Here is an 8,878-nt window from a genome sequence, read left to right as displayed (position 1 = left end):
ATGCAAACACACACCATTCGTAACTCCATCTGGCTGAAACACAGCTTAAAGAACAGGAAAATGTGGCTCCATTTTCATTAGTACAGAGAGAGGCATATACTTCATGATGTATTCAAATGTGGCTCAAAGGCATTTCCAGTGCAATGCTGTACTCTATACAGTTTAAGGGGCACCATATCTACTGCTATAAGATAACGAATTTGGCAAGACTTGCAGGGTGAGGAATGCTATCACTCCTGGAATAGCATTGTCTGAGCACCAACAAAGACCTTAACAACAGTTCTTGGCATTCTGGGAATAAAGCATGTGAAACCAGCACATGATACATATAGGCCTTTCAGTGCACATGACATATTTGCATCAAGTAAGTTGACATGCATGTATCCACCAAAAATGTATTACCGAATGCTTAGTCGTTGCAGTAACCAGACAAAACCATTTGATATCTGAAACCAAAAGACTGCATACATAAATATTCTCTAGATTCCTCTACTGTTGCTTTCAGTTTATCTCCAATGAAATATAAGAATAGTGATTATTCATCTGTTGGGGTCTAATTCAGCAAGGAAACATGATGTGGCAAAATAGGATATGCACTGGACTGATAACTTCAAGGTTGGCAGTTCAAGCTCACTGGCTGCTCCTTGGAAACCTTATACAGGGTTGCTATGGATTGGAACTGACTCGACAGCATTTAACAACAACAGGGTATGTTGACATGTAAAAACACTAGTTTTTTTAAGTGTTGTTGTTATTAAGTTCTATTGCATCAATGCTGATTTATAGCAACCCTGTATAGGGTTTCAGAGGAGCAACTGGTACGTTTGAACCATTGGTCTTGTGGTTAGCAGTCCAGGGCTTAGCCTACTAAGCCACATCAGTGCACCATAATTCTTTAATTAGAACAAGGAAATAATGGGTCTGAAGGATCAATCTTGGTTCCTGTTGCTTCAACTAGTATTTTCTTTGTGATTTAGACATTTTTATTTTATTTTGCTCTTCTATTTACTTGTGAATAGATGACTAATTGTTCATATCACCCATCACTGAGTCTGTATGTCACAACCAAGAAAAATTATATTTCTATCTGGAACTTGCTCCAGAGTCCAAAGAGTGATACATTAATCCTTGATGCAGTCTGTGAAATTGGAATAATTTATATATGACACTGATTTATTTGGCAGGGAAATTGACCAAGAAAAAACTCCACTTATAAAAAACCTTCAGAATTTGTAATTCTGTATAAATATACATACTTTTTGTAAAGAATTGCTTAAAATATCAAATCAGCAGATGAAACAGGAACTTCTTTTGTGACTAAAAGAATTGCTCCTCAAAAGTTAATACTAACAATGTTTTTGCCAGCAGCATTTATAAAGATTATGTACATCAAGAATCTACACCAATGGACCTGCTCATTTGTAAACTAAATGTTTGACTAAAAAGATATTAGAACTTAAATAACCAAACCATTGGATAGTAAACAATTGTAGAGGATGATTAAAATCATCTCGTCCTCTTGATGTGTGATACCTAAGTGAGGAAAAAAAATGTTGTTTTCCCTCAGTGTTTGTCATGGATTGAATAATGTCTACCCAAAGTATGTGCTATAAATCTGAATCCTTATATCCATGGTGTGGCATAATGCACTAAATCTCAAGGTTGGCTTGAACCACAAGGTTAATTTCTCACACCCACCATCAGCTCCTTGGAAATACTATACAGGGTCACTATAAGTCAAAACTTATTGGACAGAATTTAACAACAACTATAGCCTTAGTTAGAAACCCAACTAAGAATGAGTTTTCTTTATTATATTAAAGAGGACATATCCATATCAATATAGGGTGTTTTTAAACTAATCATTTTTGAAATATTAAAAAAAACAAAAAAAAAACAGATTAGAACTGAAGAAGATCAAGCAAAGATGGAATAATACAGATGCCAGGCTACATGAAGACTACCAAGGAACCAAGTAAGAATAACCTCCCCCTAGAGCCGACACAGAAAACGTCCTTGAATTCATACTTCTAGCCTACCCAAGTCTGAGAAAATGAATTTCAGTTTGTTAAAGCCACTCTCTTATGTATTTCTACTATAGTAACTATAGATCACTATGATATGGTCTATTATATCTACACAATTGGGAATCATGAATAAAACAGGTTTGTCAGTATTCTACACCATTTTTACTCACTTTTATTAGGAATAGCAGATAAAGAAACGTGGATGAGTTCCTGACTCTGACATCAGTTTGAGGAGGTCAACAATATTACAATTGTGAATTTGAACATTTAGTCTGCAATCTGGCATCTATAATGTTATTAGGAGCCCTAGTGATGCTTTAGTATTGGAGTGCTAACCACAGGGCCAGTTGAGTTGTTCAAATCCACCAGCTGCTTCTTGTAAAGATTTACTGCCTTGGAAACCCTATACAGGATCTCTCTGAGTTGAATCAACTCAAAGGCAGAGGGTGTGGGTGATGTTATTCAGCAGATTCCTTTCCTTAGGAATTCCTATGAGAGAAGCACTGTGAATACTTATGTTCATCATTTTAACCCCAAGGATTAGCTCAGTGCCTGGCAGGTAGTAGATGTTCTCTCTATATTTTTAGAAAACATGCATTTTCTATATACATGAATAAATGAATATTCCTAAATTTAATTTTCTTTATTTGAAATAAAGATAATGATCTTGCAGTGTTGTTTTAAGGACTAAATTAATATTATTTGCAAATCCTGGGACAAATTTTGAAGTAATTTAAATAGATATTAAAAATTGCTTAGTGGCATTAAGATTTTCCATTTATATATGAAATACTTTAATTTTTTTCTCTATTTGTTGTCTTCTTTTTTTTTTTTTTTAATGTTTTATTGTGCATTGAGTGATAGTTTACATGGGGGAACATTAGTTTTACATTCATTCTATCCTATATCATTTCATTGCCTTAGTTACCATCCCGTCCATGCATCATCCCCCAACGAAAGGGTATTATTTCTTGCATATCCACTCCCCGCCCCCGCCCACCGGTCCTCAGCACCCAGCCCCCCTCAGCACCCAGCCCCTTTCCCTCTCTGGGTCTCAACTCCCCAGGCACTCCATCTCTTCACATTGTCCTCTCTGTCTTCATCTCAGGCCTCACTGCTTCTCTGGGTGGGGTCCCGCTCTCTATTCTTCTCCATTGATGGTCCCAGGACCCTCCACTCCTAGACTGAAAGGTTAGTCACTCCCCTGTTTGTTGTCTTCTTGATTGTGGATCAGCACTGGATTTTGAACAGCAAGTTCAGCAATTCAAAATCACCAGTTGTTCCTTGGCAACCTATACATACACGGTCTCTTCGGGTCAGAAACGACTCGACGACACTTAACAACAACAACATAAGCAAAGATGAAAGTAAATACTGAAGAAAAAAGTAAAAAGGAATTTTGTTGTTAAGTGCAGTTGAGTTATTTCTAACTCATAGCAACCATGAAGAGGGTTTCCGAAGAGTTGAGTTGGAATCGACTCGACAGCACTTCACAACACCTTTCAGTTCAAACCAACCTTGCTGTTCAAACTGAACTTTCTGTCCAATGCGTTTCCTACAGTGTCCCACAAGGAAATTTAGAAGACACATGTAGGTGCAAACAATTTTGTTTCACAAAATATATAAAGCTTAACAATTACTAAAAAATCTTTTTCAGATCCCAGAAGACTTTTATGTACAATTTGAAAATGAGTAGATTATATTGTATAAAACGTTTCTAGTCTATTAATTGAATTAAACAGAATTGAAGAGAAATGCAAAGCAACATGTCTCAGGAAAAAATGCAAACATTTTGTTCTTGAATCATGCAAACCATGTAATATAGATCAATCAGCATGAGTATGAAAGTAGACCAGTATGGAAGAGGAAATATTGGTCATTTAATGCTGTATTCAAGGGTGATTCACCACAGCAGAATGAAGAGAAAATCTGAGAGAGTTTGATGAGGCCAACAACACTACAGACAAAAACACACTAAGGAACTACTGTTCCTTATAGGAGTTCTGGAACTTATACCAGAAACTCCTGTCTTTATAGACTGGAGGACAGCAAGGGTGGAAAGGGCAAGTTTTCTGTACTAGTTTTTGGTGCTGTGAATATCCCCAGGCCTCCTGCGTATGGGCCACTGATTAATCCTTTGAACAGCATCGCTTCTGTTTCTGAAGGCAAAGCTGGGATTCAGCACAACCGTCGTGCCAAGCCACTAGAAAGGAAAACCAGAGCTGGTACTGATCTTTCAGCACTGTGTTCTCATCTACAATGTTTATTTCTCTAAATCTTTTAACAATTAAAATACTCTCAATTAGTATACAAGCATCTTTATGATTTGCTATATTCTTTCAACTTTCAGTGTAACATTATTTATTTTAACTTCAATTTACTTTTGATGTGGTGCATGTATACAATTTACCACAGAACCCGTTTTAACATTTAACAGCATGCTTTCTTTTTCCTTTCTCAAACCATTTGAGATCACATGTTTTACATTTTCGTTGGATGCAGATATGTTTTCAGCAGATAGGCAGTAAAACAAACAGAAATACATTGATTTTGGTAAACACAGGAGATGAAACATGATGTAAAAATCCAATTTACACTTTTCAAGTTTCTTTTATCCTTTCTTTTTAGCCAAAGGATATAATTTTCATTTTAGCAGATAAGATAATCTATACTAGCAGAGGTAATTCAATTGTCAAAGCCTAGAATTTTCCTTCATTTGAATTCATGTCTTTTCTTCTGTCTGAATTACACAACACTGTGCCAGCATTTCTCTAACAATTAATGTGTGTGTGAAATTCAAAATGGTCATGTTTATTTAAAATGCAAAACCTAACTACTATCACCATCAACAACTTCCCTGTTGAAAATAAATGAAAAGTAACAACAATGATAACAATAAAACTTATTGAAATTATACTTGATTTTTAATAATGCAGTGTTAGTCATTTCATTCAGATCAAGATAAAAGTAAGTCAACCTTTCTAATGGCCCATAAAACTTGGATCTCCTTCAGGAACTCAGACTTAGCATTTTATTTTTCAAAGAGTTCATTGGGAAAATTTTCTCCCTACCATTCCAAAGTGTTTCCAGCAAGTGGAATCCTGGGGAATAAAAATAGAGAAAGGCACTACAGTATGACTTGGGCATTTCTCTCTCCCTAAGAGTGTTACGTATTAATAGAAGTGTGAGATTGTATATACTTAATACATAATATTCTGGGCTGAGAAGCGGTTACAAATATTGAAGAATACAGGCTGTGGGATTGTTGGCTTTGGAAAGATTGAAATCATAGCAGATGCTCAAGTCCAGGTCACTGGTATTAAAAATATTTTTTACCCTTATATTTTCACTATCATTGGATTTATAAGTGGATTCTCAATTGCTATGTTCTCATGGTGGAAAAGTTAATGTCAGCTCATCATGTGATATTCACTTTGTACAATAATTTACAAACCTGGAGAAAAGAAAAGAGTATATAATCTCTGCTGCATTAAATATTCTACGGTTAAAATTTTTACAAAATGTCTTCAAGTAAATTAATATTTTAATGCTTACCATTTTGTTAAGTGCCATTGAGTTGGTGCCGACCCATAGTTACACTGTATAGATTTTTCTAGGAGCAGCTGGTGAACTTGAACCTCCAACCTTGTGGTCCAAACATATCTTGCAGTTCAGTGCATTAACCCAAAGTGCTACACCAGGACTCCAGTGCTTACCATAAGTTACCTAATTTGTTCCATTAAATACATATGAAAGATAAGCTTTCTCCATTTATACTTGGGAAATGGAGACCCTGAGAAGTTAAGCATCTTGTGTGCAGTCATCTGGAAGAGCCATCATTTGATCTCCGGTCTGTTTGAAACAAACCCATGATATAGTCCACTTTTCATCACAGACCACAATCCAAAGGAATCTACTTGTATACATAACAAAGGAGGGGAGTGGAGGCAGTGAAGGAGATGTAGTTAAGCATGAGTTCTGTTTTATCCCAGATGACCTTTACTTATCTGTAGCTCCTTCTCAACCCCTTGCTCAAGGAAATGCTCTCATTTCCTGGATGTGTATATTAATTTTTGTTTCGTAACAAATTACCACAAACTTAGAAGTTTAAAACAACACCATTTATGAGCTTGGTGGTAGTGATTATATGCCGTGGAAATGGTTCTGACTCATAGTGACCAGGGTTTCTGAGGCTGTAAATCTTTACCGCATCAGAAAATGCCTCATCTTTCTACCACAGAACAGCTGGTAGTTTCGAACCGCTGACCCTGAGGTTAGCAGCCAGATTTGTAACCACTATGTATATATACATATAACCAGAGCTCCTTCATTTATGAGCCCACTGTTTTATAAGTCAAAGCCTAGTGCAGCATAGCTGGGTTTTCTGTGCAGGGTATTATAAGATATTGGCAAGACTGAGTTCTTGTCTGGAGATTCTGTGGGGGAAAAAAAAACACACAAAACACTTCTTAGTTCATTCTTGTTGGTGGCAGAATTCAGTTCTTCATGGTATAGGGTTGAGGTTCCTCATTTTCTTTTGGGCTGTCAGGAAAGGCTGGACTTGGCTTCTAGAGGTCCTTCTCAAGTCCTTTCTGCGTGGCCTCCATAGACAGTTCACAATATGGATGTTTGCTTTCTTTCAGACCAACCAGAACATATCATCTGACTTCCTCATCTTCTACCAGATAGAGAAAATTCTCGAGATTTAAAAGACTCATGTGATTACCTTAGGCCACTAGAAGATCTATCTTTTCTAATTCAAATGTACAGGGTTGCTGTTAGTAGAAATGGAAGCAGCAGTGCTTAAAAATATAAAAAATTATAATTGAATCAGGAAACAAAGTTCATCATATTCACATTGCCAGGAATTAGGAGAGGGAATTGGAAGCCCACTATAGACTTTAACCTATGACAGTGAGGTAGCATCTAAATGGCAATATGATTTCTCAAAAATGACCTCAGAGTAGGAAACAAGGAATCCAGAGAATATCTTTAATTTTAATAAAATTTTAAGCCACATGAATGAATGGGAAAAAAAGTTCGGGGTGTAAAAGGAAACATTTTAGGCTAATATAATATTTATATGCCAAAATAATTAAGGAATATAGAAACTATTTACTGTATCTAATTACTAGCTCTGGTAGTGTAGTGGTTACGAATCGGGCTGCAAACCGCAAGGTTAGCAGTTCGAAACTACCAGCTGTTCCACTGGAGAAAGAAGAGGCTTTCTGCTCCCGTAAAGATTTACAGCCTTGGAAACCCTGTACAGGGTCGCTATGAGTCGGAACCGACTCCACGGCACATCACAACAATTACTGGCCAGAAATATTAATATGTTAATATTTTGATAAAATATGTGATATATAATATAATGGTGGTATGGTGTGGTGCTGTAGGATAAGCACTAAGCTACTGTGATTGAAACCTGTCAACTGCTCCTTGGAAATCCTATACAGAGTCACTATGAGTCAGAATTGACTTTATGGCACTTAATGATAACATAGTCTCAAGAACATGCTCTATTGTATTATTTTTACAGAGTAAACTATTTATAGGAGAAAACTAAGAGCAATTGCCATAATTATTGACTCTGGTATGCCTCTTTTTAAAATTTTGCTCAGTTTTTGAATTTTTGTTACTGTTATTAAGTGTCATTGAGTTGATTCCAAATTATAGCGAACCTGTGTAAATTTCCTGAGGAGAAACTGGTGGATTTGAACAGCCAATGTATCAGTTAGCAGTCCAGTGCTTACCCTAAAGTGCCACATTTTTGAATGGGAATGTGCAAACTGACTGCACTATGGTTGTCCCTCACCACTTGTCTGTTTGCCATCTGTCATGGTTTGTGTGTTACTAAGTAACCAGTATTTTAAATACTAGCAAAGTCTTACCTACTGAACAAGTTTCAACAGAGCTTTCAGACTAAGACAGACTAAAACGAAGCAGAAGAAGACCACTTCTTAATGATTAGCCACTGAAACCATTGTGACTAGTAACAGGACATTGTCTGATATAGTGCTGAAAGATGAGCCCCTCAGATTGGAAGGCACTCAAAATATGCCTGGGAAAGACTGCCTCCTCAAAGTACAATAGATCTTAATGACATGGATGAAGTAAAACTTTCAGGACTTTCATTTGCTGATGAGGCACAACTCAACATGAGGAGACACTGCTGCAAACACTCATTAATGATCAGTACATGAAACGTATGAAGTTTGAATCTAGAAAAATTGGAAGTCACCAAAATGAAATGAAATATTTAAAGATAAATATCCTAGGCATTAGTGAGACTAGGTGTTGGTCATTTTGAATCAGAAAACATATGGTTTACTCTGCAGAGACCAACAAACTAAATCTTCAAGTACAATGCTGTCTGTGATAGGATAATATCCATATGTCTATAAGGAAGACCAGCTAATACCACTATTATCCAAATTTACATATCAGCTGTTAAAGTCAGTGAAGAAGAAATTGAAGAATTCTATTATTCTTATTGTGAAACAGTAGGATAAGCACTGAACTGTTAACCAAACCATAAGGTCAGAAGTTCAAACCCACCAGTCACAGGCTCAGAATGAGTGAGGACTGACTCAATAGCACTTAACAACAACTTCTTCAGTCTGAAATTGGTCAAACATGCATTCAAGATACGTTGATAATTACTAGTAAATAGAACGCAAAAGTTAGGAACCGAAAAAAAAAAAAAAAAAAAAAAAGGATTAGTAGTGTGAAAATAAGGCCTTGGTGATAAAAATAATGCTGGAGTTTGTATTATAGATATTTTCAAAATAAAAGACTTATTCATTGCAATTACCTTTTTTTCAACAACATCAATGGTGACAATACATGTG

The sequence above is a fragment of the Chrysochloris asiatica genome, unplaced genomic scaffold (assembly GCF_000296735.1).
Source record: "Chrysochloris asiatica unplaced genomic scaffold, ChrAsi1.0 scaffold00013, whole genome shotgun sequence".
NCBI lineage: Eukaryota > Metazoa > Chordata > Mammalia > Afrosoricida > Chrysochloridae > Chrysochloris > Chrysochloris asiatica.
The sequence above is the reverse complement of the archived record's forward strand: the minus strand, read 5'-3'. Positions refer to the sequence as shown.